This window comes from Coptis chinensis, chromosome 3 (assembly GCF_015680905.1).
Source record: "Coptis chinensis isolate HL-2020 chromosome 3, ASM1568090v1, whole genome shotgun sequence".
NCBI lineage: Eukaryota > Viridiplantae > Streptophyta > Magnoliopsida > Ranunculales > Ranunculaceae > Coptis > Coptis chinensis.
The window spans coordinates 63,844,682-63,867,856 of NC_141458.1; the positions used below are offsets into that span (position 1 = coordinate 63,844,682).

Genomic DNA, 23,175 nt, shown 5'->3' on the forward strand with positions numbered 1-23,175 from the left:
TTTAGTAACTAGTACGTAGTCTAAGTAATGTATAGATGATATTGGATATAATCATATCAGAAAGCATGCGGTATTCCTTTGATTCAGTTCATAGGTTAGAAATCATTATGAAATATCATATCAAATTAACAAGTTAACTTAACTAGAATAGAAATTTTATCAGAAAAACAGTTCTTCAATTCATCCATGGACTATATCTCAGTTTATTATGTCGTTGGACTAGAATTTGAATTTTATGAAATAGTTCAAGCACAGCTGGACGGGAACCAATGGGTGAGATTGTTTATGATGAACTTGCATCCCTTTATGCCAATTGCGGAACTAAACAGCAAAACTAATCAAATGTAAATTGTCTTCGAATGACATACTTCCACTACTAAGCAGTGGGGAGGTAACCGGGTAGTTTTATAAACAGATGGTCTTCATGATCCCTGCAGGTTGTAGATGAGTAGGTTACATGTGCAAATGTTACCTTTCCCTCGCAAACTAATGTAGTCCAGTGCCAAGTATTACTTTCGATAAACTAAAACTTCATTTCAAACTATTTGCTCAAACAAAGAAGATAAAATCTGCAAAGGCCATCTCAATTATTCTTAAAATTCATAAACATGTAGCTGAAGATAAAGCAAATTACTAAAAGGAAAAGAAAGGTGAAACCGTTGTAACCAGAGTGTTTGTATACCTCAACAAAACTTTATCTCAAACAGAGTGGAGGGCTGTCTTTTTCCCACTCAGAATATCAAAATTGTTCGGCATGGTCAAAATTTTTAAAGCAATTAACTTGCCAAGCCATCAAGAAGGTCTGAAGGGAACCTCTAACACTAAAACCCAGCTGTCCTCGATGAGACTATCAGAGGACCTCATGGGCCTTCCCATAATAGCTATTTATGAAAGGTGACTGCAAAACAACAAACAAAAAAGATGCAGCATATGGTTAGTCTAATGAATGATATTAACCGATTTAACATAAAATAAATATTAATAACCTACAGATGCATCCTTTTAGGAATTCAATCTTCCAAGTCACTACACCAGCATACTTTTCTCATTTTCTACTTTTTTTTTTTTTGGAGGAGATACAATGGAATAATCCAACAGTACATCTTTACAGTGAGGGAGATCCTCTCATTCTCACATTGATAACAGAGAAAAAACCAAGTACAGAACAATATAAAAAACCCAGTACAAAGCACGCAGCCGCAGCTTCAGTAACAGGAGATTCACCTTACCATTGGTCGTCGACAAGTCTTGCCCAGCTGAAAACCATGTCGAAAAAACAATGGCTTCTATGCCCAGTGTAGGCATTTTTGTTGATGCATAACCAGGCCCAAACACTTCCTTTGATCCGGTCGATCATCTTGTCGAAGGAAAAAATCTCATCACGAAATATGATATTATTCCGTGTACACCATATCGACCAAACAATGGCGTAAGGAGAATGTTTTAGATATATTCTCCTACTCCTCTAGCGCGGAGAGGTGGCCAACTGGAGAAGATCTCACTAACTGTTTCAACTGAGCGAATCGAGTCAGCTAGCATGGTGTGGTTGGAGAGGAAACTACTCCAACGCGTTGTGATAATTGTGCATGAAGTAAAGAGGTGCAAAATAGATTCTTCTTGAGCAAGGCATAGCACACACCTGTTAGGAATACATACCCCTATTCCTTAGATTATCGACAATAAGAGTCTAGTTCCACATTAAGCACCACATGAAGAACTTGACATTTGAAGGTATTGCCACCTCCCAAACAATCTTGTGAGGAAAAGGATTTGGGTGCACTGTCACAACCCGGTTGACACCAAATAGATGCATGTAGTACGACTTCACTGAGAAAACTTTGTTTTGTGACCGTTTTCATTCCCAAGAATCGTTCTCGTCACTTGTTTGAGCACTTTGGAGAAGGGCATTCAATGATCTAATACAATGACCTTCACTTCCACGGGGATTTCGTCTTCTAAGATGAGGATCCCAAGAGGTATTTCCACCAAGAGATAAGTGATTCTCAACAGTGCCTTCCTTGAGCTCGGCATATCTATAGAGGACAGGAAAAATGATACGCAAAGGTATGTCACTACACCATGCATCATGCCATAAGCGAGTTTTTTCACCTCTTCCGACCTTGTGATGAATTCCTTCAAAGAACTCGTCCATAGATGCTTGGATGCTGCGCCATAAACTACATCCGTAAGTTTGTTTCACTGTCGAGGGTCTGCCTCCATTGTCGCAAGACCCGTATTTTGCCTCAATGATGTTCTTCCATATAGAACATTGTCTTCCATGCTGTATCTCCATAGCCACTTCCCTAATAAAGCTTGATTCATAATTCTCAGTTTACGACAGCCCAATCCTCCTTCGTTCACTGGTGAGCAGACAATGTCCCATGACACAAGGTGAAACTTTTTCCTTCATTCACTAGAACCCCATAGGAAATCTCTTATTATCTTTTCAATCTTCTTAGCAATACTTGCCGGAATAGTCAGTAAGGAGAGATGATAAATGCAAAGGCTAGCAAGGGTGCTGGTCATGAGAATGAGGTGACCACCTTTAGAGAGTAACTTCCTTCTCCAACCTGCCAATTTGAAGTGGAAAGATTCAAGGACGATGTCCCAAACCTCCTTATTATTGTACTTGGCGCCCAAAGGAAGTCCAAGACATTTAGTTGGTAAGGAGCCAATTTGACAACCAATAACTTCGGCTAGAGTGTCTAAGTTGTGCACCTCACGCACCCCGGTAATTGAAGATTTTGCAAGATTGACTTTAAGACCGGAAGCCACTTCAAACAATAAAAGGATGGTTTTAATCATAGCCAAGCAACTATGTGAAGAATCCACAAGGAAAAGAGTGTTGTCAGCATATTGGAGGATAGCAACTTCAACTCTGTTAACACAAATGGAGAAACCATATAATAACTGATTATCGATCGCTTTTTTTTGTCAGATGAGTTAAAGCCTCCATAACCAATACAAAAAGAAGCGGAGATATGGGATCTCCTTGCCTTAAGCCCCTTTGGGATTTGAAGTTTCCTTCGGGTGCGCCATCAATCATGATAGAGAATCTGGCCGTAGATACACATGTTCGAATCCACTTCCTCCATTTACTACCGAAGCCCATCCTTTGAAGAATATAATCCAAGAAATTCCAGTTTACATGGTCGAAAGCTTTGGTGATATCACCTTACACAGTATACCGGGTTTTCCTTGTCGAAGTCTCGAGTCAATACACTCGTTTGCCACCAACACACTGTCTAGAATCTGTCGGTCACCAATACTAGCACCTTGGGAACTTGATACTAGACAACCAGTGACAGATTTGAGTCTTGTAGCTAGCATCTTGCACAAGATTTTGTAGACTCCACCTATCAAACTGATTGGATGGTAATGACCTACTGAGAGTACTCCAGTTTTCTTCATTATCAATGAGACGAAAGTGGTATTAGTTCTCCAGTCCAAGAATCCGGAAATCTGAAATTCTCGGAAAACAGCAATTGCATCGTCTTTAAATACATGCCAAAAACGGTTATATACGAGCATTGGGAAACCATCAGACCCTGGTGATTTATCACCATCAAGGGCATTAAGATCTTGAATCACTTCATCTTCATCGAAATCCCTCTCCTGCACCTCTCTTTGTGACAAGTCTAGGGAGTCAAAATGCAAGCCATCTAGTTTTGGTCTTGATACCGTGTCTTCCTTGAATAAATCAGAGTAAAAACTGATTATATGTTGTCTTATAATGGTTTCATCTCTAGTTATATTGCCATCAATTGCTATGCAGGCCAAACTATTGCTTCGATTTCTCATGTTGGCAACTCTATGGAAATACTTTGTGTTAGAGTGCCACTCACCCCGGAAAAGAAAATATAGCATCAATAGCCAAAACATCATATCTCAAGATAATTAAATAGTCTCACATCTTGACGATAGCAATGATACTTCCTTCCTGGATATAATTATTATCCAGTGTTTTATTCTTCTTTTTCATTCATGAATCCAGATTCATGTTTTACAATTATTTCAACCTAACCTTGTGAATTGGAACCTAGCTACCCCACTAAAGCAAATAAGGAATGCACTCCAGTTTTGTCATTCAAATTATGTCCAGAAATTTTTAATAGAGAATTGTTACAAACTTCGGTATTCTACTGTTATCCAACCAACAAAAAAGGGACTACTGAGTAATATTATTCAAAAAAAATGGCATTTCAATTACGCTACTGATCAGCTTTTAACCTTTTCTATGGAAAGCAAGAGAGAGAAATATACCTTTACACTGGATACATCAGGAGTATCTGGTGACTGCACTGGGTAGAACTTATAGAACCGCATGCTGTCATATGCCGTCTTGGTATCCTCGCTCATTTCCTCTACAGCCTTTTTGCGGGCTTCCTTTGCCTACAAGGAAGGAAACATAAATGGTTTTCACATGAGAACATGCCACTAGTCTTCGAGACACAAACTACCTATTGCCATTACCCACTGATAAAGGACTGTCAATTTTCTGACATATAGATAAAAACCGGTTCAATATTTCAGGTGAAGGCAATACTGGAAAAGGGCTAAAACACTGTGGATAATTATCAGAAATATCAATACCTCCGGTATCCACCAACATTTTCAGAATTATAAGGATATTTTATGCCTATGTGCTAGTCAATACTTTAATTAAATATAAGTGCTAACATGTTTTTAGTGATAATACCTCTCTATTAGCGTTCTTTGCTTCCTTGACCTTCTCTCTGACAAAATTCTGTGGGAAAATATGGCATGCTCACGAGTCAGTTTAAAAACCTAAACAACTGATTAAATGCTCAAATGATAAAGGAATACCTTAAAATCGTCTTTCTGATCTTCTATTATGTCTCCGCTTGTTACTTTCTCATCAACAACTCCTGGAGATCATATAAACAATATTTTGAACAGGAAATAAGGAGTATATAAATCTTCTACTGCAGACATGAAATGTTTGAATTTAGACGAAAAATCCCGTCACTTATCATTTGCAACCCATTTATTGTTGCAATGGTCGACAAAAGCTACTTGGCTTGTGGCAATTATGTACATGAGTTATAGACTATACATACACAAGTCCAAACCACAATCAAATAGGTTTAGTCCAAGGCCTTACTACCAATGAAATTTTAATGGATATAGGCACTCGTAACCATTTTATCTATGCAATGCATCCATTTCAGATGAATATGACCAATGGATAATCATAACCTCTGGTATATGCAGTGGACAGATATAAGATAAAGATCACATCAGAACTCATGAAAACCACTTTAATCTATGCAATCAAATAGGTTTAATCTAGGGCCTCTCTATCAATGAAATTTTAATGGGTATACTCATATCCCTTTTATCTATGCCATGCCTCCATTTCAGACAAGATGAGTATGACCAATGGATAATCATAACCTCTGGTATATGCGATCGATAGATATAATATGAAGATAAAATCAAACCTCATGAAAACATAGACATAACTTGATGCAGAGCATTAGTTCGTCTGTCAAGTGTTATACGTGTGTGCCCCTTAGCTGAGTCCAAGCTCATGGGTCGTGAGCCCACTAGTTTAAGTTATTCCATTTTAGTTGTTGACACATGTGGTGTTCCTATTGGTTTATAGTTTTTAGGATTAGTATAAATAATGGGTTGGTAATTAGGGTTCAGGGAGAATTGTGTTATTGAGAATATTTCAGAGAGAAATAAATATTTGTTTTAGTTTTAGTTGTTTTGTTTAATTCAAGAGTAGATTTGATAAACTGAAGCTTCCGCCAGTTTAATCTACATCATTTGGTATCGGAGCACGAATCATTCCTGAGAAAAATCCAATTTTCCTTTTTTCTTATTCATTTTAATTTTTCGTTGTTACTGTTCTCGAAATACTGTTCATCGTGTTACTGTTCACCCGAAATTAAATTTCAATCTTTTGCTTCTTTTCTCATCGGAGATTCAATTTTTCTTCTTTCAAGGAAAAAAAAAAACCGATTATCTTTACTTCTAAAGATTAAAGTTTCAATCTTTACAGAGCTATGTCGATAGATCTGACTGGCATGACAGAATCAGAGTTAAATCAGTTTGATGAAGACGACTGGTATGTAGGATGGGGTACTGGCGCTAAAATTGACTGGGATGCGCCTAATCCCAATCTAGGTGAGCCTTTGTGGGAAGCACCAAGTACTAAGGACACTGTGTTAAGAACAGTGCTGACTTCAACTGTTCAAGCAAAATCCGTCAGCTTAGAGTTCCCTAAAACAGCATCCACAAGACCCAGTAATATCAGCAACACACTTCTCCTTAGTTGCAACACCAGCAATGATCATTGGGGAGGGTGATAAAGAGACATGGAAGCGCCGTTCTATTTTCAGAACCAGATGTATCAGTAAAGGTAAGTTGTGTACTGTTGTTATTGATGGTGGTTCTACTGATAACCTAGTTTCTCAAGAGATGGTCGATAAACTAGGACTACAACACTAAACGTCCGAAACCATTTTCTATCCAATGGTTTAAAAAGGGAGATCCAGTGGCAGTCAATCATCAATGTTTAGATCCACTGACTATAGGACCTTACAAAGATATAGTAATGTGCACTGTTGTTCCAATGGACGTTTGTCATCTCCTATTAGGGCGTCCTTGGCAGTTTGATCACAGGAGTATTCATGATGGCGCCAAGAACACTCACTCATTCTTGCATAACGACAGGAAATTAATCTTGGAACCGCTCAAACCACCAAATATAGAAACCATTATGTGTACGACATTCTTGGCTGAAGCACGGGAATCTGGTATGTTTTTCTCTCTTACATCACATGAGAAAAATAAGTATGCTAAAAAACCAGAAATCGAGACAGCAAGCCCTGTTCAAGCCGCACCAAGCACTATAGTGGACAGCCATGATGCATCCACTTTTATGCCCGTTATGGCTTATTCTACTTCTTCTTTTACTGAGGATTTATTTGTTGGTGAGGGCTGTAATATGGAGTTAAACCGTGTTGATTGGGATTCCCCTCCTATTTTTGATGTTTGTCCAGAGGAGGACCATGATAGTTTTTTAGATACTCCACCAATATTTGATGAATGCAAAGCAGATGAATCTGAATTTTGTGTCACTACTCCCTCTTTGTCTGGGAATCTTTTTGTTGAGTATGCCGATCCGGTTTGGGAGGATTTTGATATTAATTATGCAAGGCTCTTTAGTTCTGTGCATCTAAAGTTACAATTGGAGGTATGCGTATTTGCTGTTTTAGGATGTGGTAGTATTCCCATAGAGCAGAGAAATCATTATGGTGATTTTGCAAACTTGCATACATTATGGTATATTCTTATTCTTGTGAGTAATTATCTAGGCAAAATTCAAGGTCGAACTCGTTTGAACAGCAGAAGAGTGATGGGCATCAGCTACAGCGAATTTCATCAGTCAATTGCGTATATAAACTCGAGACGAGTTCTTTTCAAGTTGGGGAGAATGATGCAGAGCATTAGTTCGTCTGTCAAGTGTTATACGTGTGTGCCCCTTAGCTGAGTCCAAGCTCATGGGTCGTTAGCCCACTAGTTTAAGTTATTCTATTTTAGTTGACACATGTCGTGTTCCTATTGGTTTATAGTTTTTAGGATTAGTATAAATAATGGGTTGGTAATTAGGGTTCAGGGAGAGTTGTGTTATTGAGAATATTTTAGAGAGAAATAAAGATTTGTTTTAGTTTTAGTTGTTTTGTTTAATTCAAGAGTAGATTTGATAAACTGAAGCTTCCGCCAATTTAATCTACATCATAACTCCTCACCTCAAGTTCATCAAGTTCCCAATCAAACTCGCAAACGACTTGCAGGTACAACAAGATAAACCAATTATTTTATCAAAGCACAACAATAGCATTTACTCAAGCAAAATTTTGTAATAGACAAAATTTCAAGACAGACAATCGGGAAGAAAAACTTGTGTACTTGTTTAAGTTTGTTTAAACTTACTGGCGGTTCTGCAGGAAAAAAGAAGTCGACAACAGTACTCTGCTCAAACTCATCTTCTTTGAATGGCTGGTAAAAATCTACACAAAGAACAATGTCAAATATCAAAGAGAAGCAGTATCTAAAGATGATGTCAAACAGTGGTAGTATCTAACACCTGATGTGACACAAAACGTCTGATAATGCTACCCTAACCATACATTAACATCACCCCCACCCCACCCCCACAAAAAAAACAAAATAACACCCAAACAACATCACAACCTCCCAAAGAAAAACATCAAATAATACAGAACGGACAGCTACAGACTGTCAGAGGTGCCGAAAGCTATTACAAACATCTAATTAACGTTCCACATGTGTAACTGACAAGAGCCAAAACGGTGCTCCTGTGGAAAGTCCTTTGAAAATGGATTGTCCATTTTAAATGGTTAAACAAAAACATGAGTCACAATCTGGATTTGTGGTAAAAGTCACTTGGATAACCGCACTGTTCAAAACACAACTTGGAAGGGCACTGCACTTGTAGCTTTAGATTTCAATGGGCCTCTTCATTTAAGTTCCTACTAATCCATCGCATACAACCGAAGAAAAAGGGTTTAACGTGCTGAAGATATAGGACATCTAAGTTTCTAAAGACCATCTAAAAGAGAAGTTTAGGTCCTCAAGATTTTGGTCCTGCTATGTGTAGATAAGGTTCAAAAAAATAAGATTTAAAAGGCAAATATCATTAGACATTGATAACTCACACGGAAGACAATATTTATATTTCTTGATGCGCTCTTTCTCCAGATTCCTCAGAGCAGCCCTGCATCAAACAGGTACAAGAATAATAAGATTTTGATTAGACAAGTGTACAAGTAAATGTTCAAAAAATATGATTCTGGTGGTTATGGTTATAAATAACAACAGAAATCATGTAATTCTGTTTTCAGAAATGTTGTTGAGGTTAGGCAGACCTCCACCTGTATTAGATTCTCAAGTAACATCTTGTTACATCTTCCTCCACTATCTGAGAGAGGGTTTTACATAGAGGAGGATAGAAAACTATATGTTCCTCATTACAATCTGTTGATAACTTAGCTAGAAAGTCAGCAGCTCTATTCACTTCTCTGAATACATGCACAAAATAAATCACTTCCATGGTGGTAGTGGATCCTTTTATAGCCGTGACAAGGTTCCAGCAGTTCCAGGGTGCAGCTTCTATGCCTTTCATGATTTGGATTGCCCTCAGTGAGTCAGAATTGACTACCACCTTTGTTATAGATAGGCTTATAGACAAACCTATATGAATTGCTTTCAGTTCCTGGTATAGCACAGATTTCATAGAGCCACCTCCAGAGAAAGCAAACACCACATTTCCTTCTGCATCTCTCCCTGTCATGTAATTCTGATCAGACGACTGCACTAGCAAATTTTGAAATAATTATTTCATATAGATTGAAAACCTTCCTGAAGGTGTTATAGGATATAACACTGTTCCAAGACTAATAGAGCTGGATCATTAAATAATTATGTTCAAGACAAAATTGGCAGGCCCAGGAATAGCACATTTACATTGCTTTTAAACAAATCCAAGTCCATAGTGAATAGTGATTCAAAAAAAAAAAAAAAAAAAAAAAAAAAATTGATCATTTGTACTGATTCAAAATTAGTGACAGAATGTTCACAAGGCAGGAATACAGCAACATGGAGGACTAAAATTATTGAAAGAAGATAGCGTCTTGCTTTGATAGCTCATAGCTCAGTATAACTCCAACTCTCCAAGACATAGTCAAACATGTGCACATGCAAGAAACAGATATTAATGGATTTTGTTTCAATAGTAGCACAAGAAGGACACTCCAAGCAGCAAACAGGCGGCTTCCTTAATTCACATCTACGTAGTTTGAATATAGAAAACAATTCATTCAGTGCGTAGCTCTTACCAGGTTGTGTTAGCCAAACTTGTCTCAGCCAGAAAAAAGACGCAATATAGAGAGAAGCAGACATTCAATGGTGGCCATTAGGTGGAATGAGCACTACTAATATAAAAAGTGTCATCTAGATATATTGAAGAGAAAAGCATGTAGGACCTTTACTTGGAAATGAAATCCTTTTTTAAGCTAAAATACTATAGCTTTAGTAAAATAAACAGTATGAAAATGGATTCAAAACCATTTCTCACGTTTTATTTGGCTTGAAATCCAGCATTATAAATCAAACATTCTAGTGCAATTTGCATTTAGTAGTCAGCCTTGCGAATCAGTATTCTCCTTCACCAGATTATGGACTTAAAACACAAATGATTCACTTTGGGAACTATGAGCCATATGAGTGTCAAAAGTTCACAAGAAATAGTCAACTTACTTGATCTTAATCATATGTACAATACTAAATTGATAACTGATAGCACAGGAACACAAAATCCATGGCTGGCAAAATGAAGACAGTAGTACCTTCCTTGAGTGCAGCTTAAGATAAAAATCTGAGACTTCAGTCTATCCACTTGGCTATCCCTGTACGGAAAGTCAATTGAAACAGCATATGAATATATGTACTGGGAGGATAGAGTATAGAGTATTGTAAACTCGTATCAAATCAGAAACAGCTAAGAGATAGAATGGCAATTCCAAGAAATAATAATTAAGGTCTAAGAACACAACAGAAAGTAAGGAGAGAATACTTATATGCTAGTGGGATGTATGGAACCCAATCCATTTTCATTTGATTCATGGGAACTATTTCCTCAGGCTCCATTTGAACCGAATTAATACCGATCTTATCAGAAGGCGGGAAAGGAGACACAACCTGTCAAATAGAGGTAATTGAAGAATTGCATGAGATACAAAATGTATATTAGCTGGAAGACTTTTTTATGTGGTACTACTTATTCATTGAATGAGTGGAACATGTAAAACCAGTCTATCTTAATAAATAACAATTATCAGCTAGGGCAACAACTATGTTACCAGAGAATCAAGTACATATACAGAAGAAACCCAACATAGAACTGTAGCCTAAACTTCATCTGGGGTTGTACGTAATAATTGAATTAACAATAGGTAACAGCATTAAGAATGCCTCCAACAATTTCAATTAACAGGGTAATTTTGTTGATCAGACTGTTTTAACAAGTATCCAGTCATGCAAATAATAAAAACATAAGAATTCAATCAGATAACGTCTACAGTTCCAAGTTAGAAATGGTATTGAAGTGATCCTGCAGATAATTCATTTTGCAAGCTTCTACTTCGGCTTGCTTAAGATATCAAGATCTAACGTCAAAACAAACAAGAAAAAATACATTTGAATTTTGAATACAAGATATATTCCAGTCATCATCAGTAAAAGGGGTAATACTTATCAGTAAGTGCCACTGTCTTCTTTTTCGTTTAGGTCTTATAAATGCTTTTATGAGTATGCTAATACTTACGACTTACAACCTACATAATAATGGTTAAGTCATCTCCGGACTTACAAGTTAATTCATAAGCAGATATCAAGTTGCCTGATTTATTTCTACATTCAACAACTTATTTCCGTATTCATTATAAAAAATCATTAAGGTTGTTCTTTAATGCCAAAAAAGAAACACATAATACTGTACTATTTTAAGCGCATCTTTACAATTATTATAAGTTTAAGCACCGCGTGCATAAAAAAATCCTGTTTGTATTAAAAATTCAAAGTGTTCCACTAATAATTCCGCTATGATCTTATCTAAATTTGACCCCAGGCAATACCAGTCCCATCAAAATTTCCTGAACTGTATTACAAGCAACTAGCTTAATCAACAAAAGAGAAAACCGCAAATAGCAATTGCCCTATGAAATATTCACACCAGTTCCAAAACGAGGAGTTAACTCAATGATGTCCATTAACAGAAAGCTTGCAAAGGGAACTTACTGCCACCACCAAAGGGATTAAGATTACTTTCTCTTCACCGTATACAGGTAAGCATTGAGCTAAAAAACAGAAACGGAAGACCATTAGTATGATATAATAATGAAGTTAGGATATCAATCTGCATAATATTAAAAATGCATATAGATAAGTTCAGACATAACCTAACCAAAGTAGAAAGTAGAAGCGGAAAGACATAAAAAATTACGCTTAGTACAACTGAAAAGATAAACTTTGTTGCCATGAAGCACTCCATTCTCTTCAAATGCATCCTGAACAAAGCATGGTTATATTAGCATTAAGGAAATCGTTGTTAAGCAAAATAATTAAATAATAGAAATTAATCCCACAAAAAAAAATATCCTCACTCACTTCTAAATTTGAAAAGTTCCATTTGAACTGATAGCCTATAAAACTGATCCCACTGCATTAAAAATACATAAGAACAAAAGCATTTAAAGTAAGATATCGAGTTTTTTTCGCAGTAATAATAAGAAACAGACAACTTAGTAGTTTAAAATTTAAAGCGAACCTCAGTTCCAACAAGGAAAATAGTTTTCCATAAATCTTCCTGCAAAATGAAAACCAAAGTTTCAATTAGTATATCAACAGAGAGTAGTAATAGCATATTGGCAAGAAAAAACCAAAGAGGAAGAAAGTTATACCATATTACGTTTCTCTTGGAAGCATTCATCAGAAGTAGCTGCTGCTGCCCTATTCCCCATTGTTTTGACAACGGAAAAAATAAATTATTGTCAGTAAGTATATATTTATACAAGGCGGCCTTTGCGTGAAAACGACGCAACTCGAAATAAAATTTGAAATGAGGAGAGAGAGAGAGAGTCGGAAAGGGAGGTACTAGGAATTCTGCCCGGCCCATGTGGATAAAACTATTTTTGTACAACAATTAGTATCATCCTAGTGGCTTGCTCAGCCATCGATAGGTGGCAGCTCGAGTCTGCATTGTGTGGTATCATCCAAGTGGTAAGAATGTTGGGCAAGATTCACTAAAGACGAGTTTTATCCTCCTAAGTTGCCTGAGTGTCGCTAAGATCCAAAGCACTGTGCCGAGTTGATGAAGAGGACAAGTGCAACTTCGGAGCCGATTCTGCAGCCAGGAAAGGATCTTCATTAGCACTCAACACTTCAATATGTGGTACTAGTAACGACAGACTTTGTGAGGAACATAGAAAGTCCTTTTAGGACCTACTCTATATTGATTCAAATGAGATAAGAGTTGTAAATGTATTTTCTCAGACAACACCATTCTTCCTTAATCAATTTTCCATGTGCAAAAACACAAAGATAACTTGGGAGTGCGTTTGGCAACTGAAAGTGGAAACTAATTAGGAATATAATGGAGTTGGAAACCATCGGACTAATGATACACGTGAGAGGGTCTAAAACTGGTTGGAGAGTGATAGAGTCTACTACCGTTTGGCGACGAGTTGTTACAAATTTACAATAACTGAACTTCCTTTAACTCCATAACAGAGAAGACATTTCAATTTGTCCCACTTCTCGGGTCATCATCCAACACTGGCAAAAACTTGTTCATCATCAGTAATTAGACTCTGTTGGCGTAATCTTACCCTGTCATGCATTTACACTTTTAATTTTAGTTGTCCCGGTTGAAGTTTGATAGAATGGCAAGAAGTCTCAAATTTCATTTGTAGGACCAAATGTAACCAGATGCTTGAGTGATGTTACTCGGTTTGTTCTAGGCCTCACCATTATCAATAAAGTTGCGGTGGGAGCGTTGGTGGTCTCAATCTGTTGGTACTTCGCAGGTAGTGTCGTGGGCAAATATCGCAGCCCTAATGTTTTCTTTTAGAGGTCGATATCTATAGTACATGTAAGAGCGGGAAGAAAGTGAAGAAGAAAAAGACACGCGTCAAGCTATTTGGAAAGGCTATATAAGGATTGATCCTGGAGAGAAATTCATTATCTTCTCCCCCACAAAAAACTGTGAAGGAGCAAAACGGAGAGACTGTAAAGAGCATCTTTATAATTCAATAAAGCATAGTTCATTTCATATTGAATTCCAATTCAGTCTTCAGTAGATACTTGTTAAATCGTCATTCAATCTTCAAGAACTTGTTAGATCCTCAATCTATCACATCTGATCACCACATTGGTGCCATCCGTGTATCAGTAGCTTGAGAGTTCAAGAGATTGATTTTTCTACCTTGTGGTGTGTGATTCACTAATAACTTGTAATATGAACTCTAAATATTCACCACAACCAACCTAACATGCCCAACTCTCTAAACAACTATTAACACCAGATAATAATGCAAAGAAGTAAAATATACCACAACACAAAGATCTATCGTAGTTCAGCCAATGGTGTCTACTTCCATAAGAGCTAATTCTTTTATAACGTGGGAAGAAAGATTACAATTATTCCTTTCAGTCTCTCACCTTACTAGATCACTCCTCTTTCTTTACAGAATTTTCTCTCTGCAAAGGTTATCTCTCAATTTTGATAGCTCTCAAAATTGGGTTTTTCTCTCTTTTGTGTTGTTTAGTTCGTCCCTTACGTTTTGCCAAAAGCCCCTTTCTTATGCTGCAAACTCACGGTTCTCAGAAATAGAAATTCTGACAAAAATAGACTTGAGTGCGGGCGTGCCCTCAGACAGGCCATTTCAAGCGCGCGCCTTCTTCGAATTTCAGAAAAATAATTTTCAGTAGACTTGTTTCGAAAAAAGCTGAGAAAAAAAAACCATCTTCTTTTTCTCCAAGGCTCCTTGGGCAAGACTAGTTTCAAGCGTTCGTTCGCTCAAACTTCTTTACGCAAACATCACCGGATTCTCTCTTTTCTTCCTCATGTGAGGGATAACTCCAACAATCTCCCCCCCCCCGAACAGTGAGGGGGGATACCTCCATACAATTTCCAAATCAACAGAGGGAGTGTGCTACCATTCCGGCGATAGCACAACAAACATCAAACTTACCTTTCGGTAAAACTTTGGTCACCATATCCGACCCATTCTTGTCGGTATGGATCTTCTCAATGCACAAATGCTTGTCTTCGAGAACTTCTCTAATCCAATGATAACGCACATGTATGTGCTTGGATCTAGAATGAAAACTCATATTCTTGGGCTCTGACTGTCACATAGAACTACAAACTGTTTTTGCTTTAGCCCTAGTTCATCGAAGAATCTCTTCATCCATATATAGCATCTTTTTGCAACACTCAGTGGCTGCAATATACTCGGTTTCTATAGTGGAGAGGGCAACACACTTTTGCAACTTAAATTACTAAGAAACTGCTCCCCCTGCAAAAGTAACCAGATAACCGGAGGTGGACTTCATCGAGTCAACATCACATGCCATGTCTACAACAGTGTAGCCTTCAAGTAAGGGCTTACTCCCACCAAAACACAAACACGATTTGGAAGTGCCCTTGAGATATCTCAATATCCACTTAACACCTTCCCAATGCTCCTTACCCATATTTGACAGAAATCGGCTTACAACACCAACGACGAAAGCAATATCCGGTCTTGTACACACCATTGCATATATACATCAAGCTGCCCACTGCAGATGCATAAGAATTTTTTTTCATCTGACTCTGCTCATGCTCACCTTTTGGACACATCTCTTTGGTCATGCGAAACTGGCCACCAAGCGGACAACTGACTGGCTTCGCTTGATCCATGTTGAATCTCTTCAACACCTTCTCAATGTAGCTTTCTTGAGAAAGCCACAACTTCTCACTCTTTCTGTCACGAGTGATCCACATCCCAAATATCTGCTTTGCTTGACCCAAATCCTTCATCTCAAAGAACTTACTCAAATCTTTCTTCAACTTGGATATCTTGTTGATGTTCGGGCCAACTATCAACATATCATCCACATACAACAATAGCACTATGAAATCCCCATCTGGAAATTTCTGAACAAACACAATGATCGGAAATAGACTTCTTGTATCCTTGTTTCGCCATAAAGGAATCAAACTTTATGTACCACTGTCTCGGTGCCTGCTTCAACCCATCCAAGCTCTTTATCAGCTTGCATACTAGGTGCTCTTTGCCTTTGACCTCAAACCCCTCTGACTGGTCTATGTAGACATCTTCTTCAAGGTCTCCATGAAGAAAAGTTGTCTTAACATCTAGCTTCTCAACCTCTAGGTTCATACTTGCGATCAGACCAAATACCACCCTGATAGAAATCATCTTAACTACAGGAGAGAAAATTTCATTAAAGTCAATACCTTTCCTTTGACCGAATCCCTTCACAACAAGGCGAGATTTGTGCCTTGGGTGTGAATTATTCTTCTCATGCTTGACTTTATAGGTCCACTTATTCTTGAGAATTTTTCTTCCTTTTGGTTTCTTAACTAACTCATAAGTGTGATTTTTATGCAAAGAATCCATCTCATCATGCATGGCCTTCAACCACTTTTCTTTGTATGTACCTTCAAAAGCCTTTTGATAGTACATAGGTTCTCCACCATCAGATAGTAAAACATACCTATGTGGTAGATACCTAGTTGAAGTTAGTCTCTCTCTGTCAGACCTCCTTACCCCATCTTCTTGTGGCTCAGGAGGATACACTTATGCTTGCTCAGGTGGTGGTTCATGCACTTCATCTGCATCTTCTATATCAATAGGTTCTATTCCATCATGAGTAATAGGATCATCATCATGAGCTTCAAACCCATGGTTCTCTGCATTCTCAATGCCTTCTGCACGTTCCACAGTAGGAACTTCTGGTTCTGAATCAACAAGATCATTAGTGAAAGCTTGTAGCTTCTCACCCTCCTCGAAATCTGATATGGTTTGGTCTTCCAAGAACACAACATCTCGACTTCGGATTACATTCTTGTTAATCGGATCATAGAGTTTGTAGCCAAACTTCTCATCTCCATAACCCAGAAAAATGCATTACTTGGCTTTGTCATCAAGCTTGGATCTCTCATCCTTGGGAATATGAACAAATGCCCTGCACCCAAATACCCTCAAGTATCCATAATCAACATCTCTGCCTGACCATACTCTCTATGGAGAATTACTATTCAGAGGCTTTGACAGCGATAGGTTGATCACATATACGGTTGTGCGCATTACTTCTACCCAATAACTTCTAGGTAACTTAGAGTGAGACAGCATTCATCTCATCCTCTCTATAATTGTCGTATTCATTCTCTCGGCTATACCATTCTGTTGCGGTGTCTTGAAAACGGTCTGCTCATGAAGAATCCTATGACTCTTGCAATACTCTTCAATCGGCCCTATGTACTCACCCCCATTATCTGAGTGAATACACTTCAAAGGCTTCCCTGTCTCTTTTTCCACCATGCTATAGAAAGTCTTGAACACGTTAAGTACTTCATCCTTGGTTTTCAGACTATATGCTCATATCTTTCTTGACGCATCATCAATGAAGGTCAAGAAGTACAAAGCTCCCCTGTGAGACTTTACTTTCATAGGACCACATAAGTCAGTGTGAACTAGCTCAAGAACATTGTCCTTTCTGTCAGACGGGAATCTTTGGAAAGACACCCTGTGTTGCTTTCCTACCAAATAATGAGTACATCTATTTAAATGTGTACCTTTTATATTTGGCAATGCCTTTTGCTTGGCAAGAACTTCCATACCTTTTTCTCCCATATGACAGTCTCTTATGTCATAGCTTAGAGGAAGCTTCTTCTTCTGCCGCATTTACTTCTGCTTTACACAAACTAGCCTGTGTCTTATAAAGAGAGCAAGTTTTCTTCCCTTTGGCTGCTACAATGGAACCTCTGCTCAGTTATTATACCCGTTACCAAACGAGTTTAGAAAGCCATCATCATCTAACTTCCAAGCGGAAATTAGGCTTAGCCAAATGTCAGGGATATGTCTTATATCTTTGAGTGTCAAGGTGTAGCTGACATTGGTTTCTACATGAACATCACCAATGCCTACAATCTTTGAGACTCCATTGTTGCCTATCTTCACCTCACCAAAATCACCCGATTTTTAGGTAGTGAAGAAACTCTTATAGGGTGTGACGTGGTAAGAAGCACATGTATCTACCACCCACTCTGTACCCTGGCATGAAGTGCTCAAGCATAACTCGTCACCATCTGACATAATTCCTACTTCACCTTCTGAAGCTATGACTGTGGAATCTCTACTGGCAGTGCTTTCTTTCAACTCTAACTTGTCTTCTTGTACGGTACTAGTGTTCTCATCCCTCTTCAATTCTATGCATTCATACTTGAAGTGGTTATGGATACCGCAATGAGAACACGACAAGTCTTTCTTAGGAGGTTTGCTCGCGATCCTAGATTTTCTTTTGTCCTCACCTCTAGAATGAGATGGTTTTCTACTTTTGCCTCTCTCTTGCTTTTCTATAACAAGGATCTCTGAGTGACAGGAGCTATTATGTGCGTCCTTTCTTGTCTTCTCGTAGAGGTCTTATAAAGTCTTCCACAGGCTGAAAGCTGTGGTCTCTTGGGATACAAGGCGGATTACATTGTTGTCAATCCATTGTCTAATGCACCCAATCGCTTTTTTATCAAGCGTCTTCCACTTAGCCGCAGCAATTGCATCTGGTTTTACTCCTTCATTTTCAATGGGTTGTGCCAGGTCCTTGCAATAGAGCAAGTCTTTCATCCTGGCTTTCCAAATAGTGTAGTTCGCTCTATTCAGACTAATCATGCAAGTGTTCATAGAATGGTCCATCTCTACAAGTTATTTAAACTCAAATCTTCTCTCAGGAATTTCGTCAAACACCTTCCGAGCAAAATTCGGATAACAACCTAGGTTAATCCAACCTGTCTCTGATACCACTTGTTGGTGAATAACGATACCAATCGATCCCCACTACACAGATAACTCGTAATATGAATTCAACTACTACTCCAGACAAATTCTAAATATTCACTACAACCAACTTAACATGCCCAACTATTAACAACAGATAATAATGCAAAGAAGTAAAACATACCACAATACAAAGATATATCGTGCTTCGGCCAATGGTGTCTACTTCCACAAGAGCTAATTCTTTTATAACGTAGGAAAGAAGATTACAATCACTCCTTTCAGTCTCTCACCTTACTAGATCACTCCTCTCTCTTAATAGGTTTTTCTCTCTGCAAAGGTTATCTCTCAATTGTGATAACTCTCAAAATTGGGGTTTTCTCTCTCTTGTGTTGCTTAGTTCGTCCCTTAGGTTTTGCCAAAAACCCCTTTCTTATGCTGCAAACTCACGGTTCTCAGAAATAGAAATTCTGACAAAAATAGACTTGAGCGCGGGCGCACCCTCAAACAAGCCATTTCAAGCGCACGCGCCCTCTTCGAATTTCAGAAAAATAATTTCCATTAGAGTTGTTTTGGAAAAAGCTAAGAAAAAAAACTTTCTTTTTCTCCAAGGCTCCTTGGGCAAGACTAGTTTCGAGCGTTCGCTCGCTCAAACTTCTTTACGCAAACATCACCGGATTCTCTCCTTCTTCCTCATATGAGGGATAACTCCAACACTTTTATCATCAGGAAAGCATCATACAAGATTTTCTTTGTTGAGCAAAAAAGTGTATTGAGGAAGTTTTGTATTAAGGTTTGTTCGAAATGCCTCCAATTAAAAAGAAACATAACAAGGAAAGTAGCAGCAAATGAAGGTAGTAGTTCTCAGGTCGCTTCCAAAGGTGATGAGGGAAGAACTAGAAGATAAATTAGTAAAGTAAGAGAAGAAGTAGAAGAGAATCAAGAGGATGAGTTATCTTTGTAGAATCTGTTGCGAAAATTTCAAGAATTGGAGAAGCAAAACAAAAACTTGATACAGGAAAACAATGCTATGAAGCAGATGAATGGGAAGCTTTCGCAAGCAAGATATATATGGAAAAGATAGAGAAGAGTCATCATTAGATAGTCCCGTTGTTAGACAGAGCCATCAAGAAGAAGTACCCTCGATAGCAAAGAAAGGCCAGGACGTAGTACGTGAAGAAGAAGACTTGCAAGTTGTTGGACCAATAATGAAAGAAATGGTTGAAGAAATGATGACGAAGAAGTTTGGTGAAAAATTACATGATAAGTCATCGGCATCGGTAAGAAAGTTGGCTGACAATGTCGGTAGGAATCCGTTATGTAAAGAAATAGAAAGGATGCCTCTCCCTCCAAAATTTAAAACTCAAAAAGGCAATCAGTACGATGGCACATCGGATCCAATGGATAATTTATTCTGGTATCGACACCAGTATGCAGTATATCAAGGAACCGAGTATCTAGCTAGTATATCAAGGAACAGAGTATCTAGATTTGTTGCTCTTTAAATCCCTTTCTTCCAGTATTAAAGGGAAAGCTTTGAAATGGTTCTATTTTTTGCATGAAGGAACAATTTCTTGCTTTAGAGAACTCGAAGAGAAATTTTTAACAAACTATGGCCATCAGAGGGTCAAGCCAAAACAGGTGTCGGTTTTGTTTCAATTAATACACAGGAAGAACGAATCGTTTTGAAAGATTTCTTAGCTCGATTCAAAACTGCGACACAGTCTGTTAAAAATCTGGACAAATCAGAGATGATAGCTATGATGGCATTTCAAACGGGTTTGATACTAGCATCGGATATGCATAAGTATTTGTTGTGAAAAGAGGTAAAAAGTCTGCAAGAGTTGTATGATAAAATAGAGAAAGACATCCACGTGGAAGAAGGAATCCTAGCTGCCATAGTACAACCTGTGTTACAAGTATTGGAATCGACTTGAAAGGAATTGGAGAGTCGAGACCGAGGTGATAGTTGAGATTATGTTCGATCAGACAAGAAAAAGCCTAGCTAGTGAGGCATTTGTAAGAATGGATATGGAGTCTCAACCTCTAGCTAAAAGGAGATATAAGAGATCATTAAAAGAAGAATTAGATCCAAAAAATTATGTGGCCATCAACACAACACCAAAAGATATATTGAGAAGGGTAGGTAAGGAAGCTTATGTGAAACATCCATAGTTCACTCCTAAGGAATTGGAAGACAACCCTTATTGTCAGTTTTACAAGATCAAGAATCATTAAACAAATAAATGTTTGCAATTATTGAGGGAGATTGATAGATTAATGAAAGATGGAAAGCTTCAAGAATTTAGGGTTGATGCTCGACCAGAGATCACAGCTACAATACATGAGAAATCGTTGGAGTCATTAACATGATTTACAAAGGAGTCATACCTCAGAAGAAGATCATCCGAGACAAGATCAGGAAAATTTCGACGGTAAAGGAGGTTCTTGAGGTCAATATTGAGCCCATCTCGGTAAATCCTAATCTAATGTCGACCAGCATTATAGGAGCAATAATGTTAGTCCTAGAAGACTTATCAAAGGTTATGTTGCCTCATGATAATGCGTTGTTAATCACTTTGCGCATTTCAGGATATGATGTACAAAAGATCTTGGTGGATTGTAGAAGTTCTGTTAATATTTTGTTTTGGAAAGCGTTCACCAACATCGGTCTCGATGAAACTCATCTAAAAGCACCACAATTCAACTTGTATGGTTTTAACGGAAGCTCCGCCAGGCCAGCTAGGGAGATCAAGTTACCAGTACGAGCTGGACCACAAACCATGATGACAAAATTCGTTGATATCAAGCATCATTATGATCACAATACAATACTTGGTAGAAAGTGGATTCACGATATGCGTGCAATTCCAAGTACTTTCTATCAAATAATCAGGTTTCCCACTGCATATGGTTTGCATGAAATAAGAGGAGATCAGTCTGAGTCAGAAAAATGCAATTTTGTCACAGTAAAGGGAATGATGAAAGAAAAGAAGCAAGACACTAGGGGCATATTGGAAAGCTCTAATTAGCAATTACAGGAGATTTTACATTTCGACACCGATATGCATCAGATACATGAGCAGGTAAAGTTTACACCAGAGTTAAAGAATGAAGAAGTGTGGGTAAGTCAAATCATAGAGGCAGTTGAAAAGGTTAATATTGGCATGGGAGAGAATGATCATCATTTATTCATTGGCACAGAAATGCACTCAACTATAAGAGATGAATTGATGGTTTTCTTAAAAGAAAATCAAGATATTTTCGCTTGGTCGATGTCAGATCTCATCGGTATTGATCCAGATATCTGTTCACACAAGTTAAATATTGAGGAAAATGCAACCCTTGTTCATCAGAAGCATAGAAAAGTTCGACCAATGTATGAAGAAGCGGTGCAAGCCGAAATTAAGAAGATGCTCGATAACGGCATAATTAAAGAAGTGGATTGGGTAGCCAATATCGTAGTGGTACCTAAAAATAATGGGAAAGTCCGGATATGTGTCGATTTCACATATGTGAATCAAAAATTCCCTAAGGATCACTATCCGATGCCAAGGATAGATGAATTGGTAGATCGGATAGCGGATTTCGAATTAATTAGCTTCTGCCATGGATATTCCGGATATTTCCAGATTCTAATGGCCATATATATTATATCAACTCAAAACGGCGTTTGTCGTAGATGGAGGTATATATTGCTTTGTCAGAATGTCTTTTGGTTTAAAGAATGCGGGAGCCACTTATCAGAGGTTAGTCGAAAAGATGTTCAAAAAGCTGATCAAGCGAATCGTCAAGGTGTACATCGATGATATGGTTATAAAGTCTAAAAAAACTATGGACCATGTGAAAGATCTCGATACCGTATTTCGGATATTGAGGGAATTTAACATGAAGCTCAATCCTGAGAAGTGCACATTTGGCGTTGGTTCAGGGAAATTCTTGGGTTGTATTGTTACCAAGAGGGGTATCGATACTAATCCAGACCAGATACGAGCAATTCAGCAGATGTCATCACCAAAAATAATGAAACAGATACAAAGGCTAACAGGAAGGATATTTGCTCTCAACAGATTCATTTCACGAACATCCGATTCAAGTTGCTTAAGAAAAATACTATATTCTGCTGGAATGAGGAATGCAAAGATGCGTTTTCCGAGTTAAAGAAGTATTTGCAAGAAATGCACAGTCTTACGAAACCAGATGAGGGAGAAAGCTTACTTCTCTATCTAGCTGTATCGGAATTTGCCATAAGTTCCGTGTTGGTGAAAGTAGAAAAGGGTGTCGAAAGGCCAGTATATTTTCAAAGCAAGACAATGCTTGAGGTATAAACAAGATATTCGACACTTGAAAAGTATGCTATGACACTTTTGTTCTCTTCTCAGAGGTTAAAACCGTATTTTCAGGCACATTCTGTGATTGTTATGACGAATCTTTCACTTAAACAGACTCTAGCCAAGACAGCTAAGTCGGGGAGGATGTCGAAATGGTCAGTATTAATTAATGAATTCGGTGTCGAATATCGAAACAAGGTGTCGGAGAAGAGTCAAGTGCTAGCAGATTT

General features: G+C 38.0%; 1 pseudogene across 1 annotated transcript; it reads right to left on the reverse strand.

Moving 5' to 3' along the window:
• Window positions 1-509: 509 nt before the first annotated feature.
• Window positions 510-14,015, reverse strand: LOC147510381 (protein HEAT INTOLERANT 4-like; annotated as a pseudogene). The gene is made up of 14 exons (XR_015218810.1): window positions 12,516-14,015; window positions 12,383-12,421; window positions 12,223-12,274; window positions 12,059-12,122; window positions 11,854-11,912; window positions 10,631-10,755; window positions 10,404-10,463; window positions 9,250-9,342; window positions 8,715-8,773; window positions 7,969-8,045; window positions 4,828-4,889; window positions 4,700-4,747; window positions 4,264-4,392; window positions 510-898 (listed from the first exon to the last, which is right to left on the reverse strand). The product of XR_015218810.1 is annotated as a protein HEAT INTOLERANT 4-like (transcript).
• Between the last annotated feature and the right edge of the window lie 9,160 nt (window positions 14,016-23,175).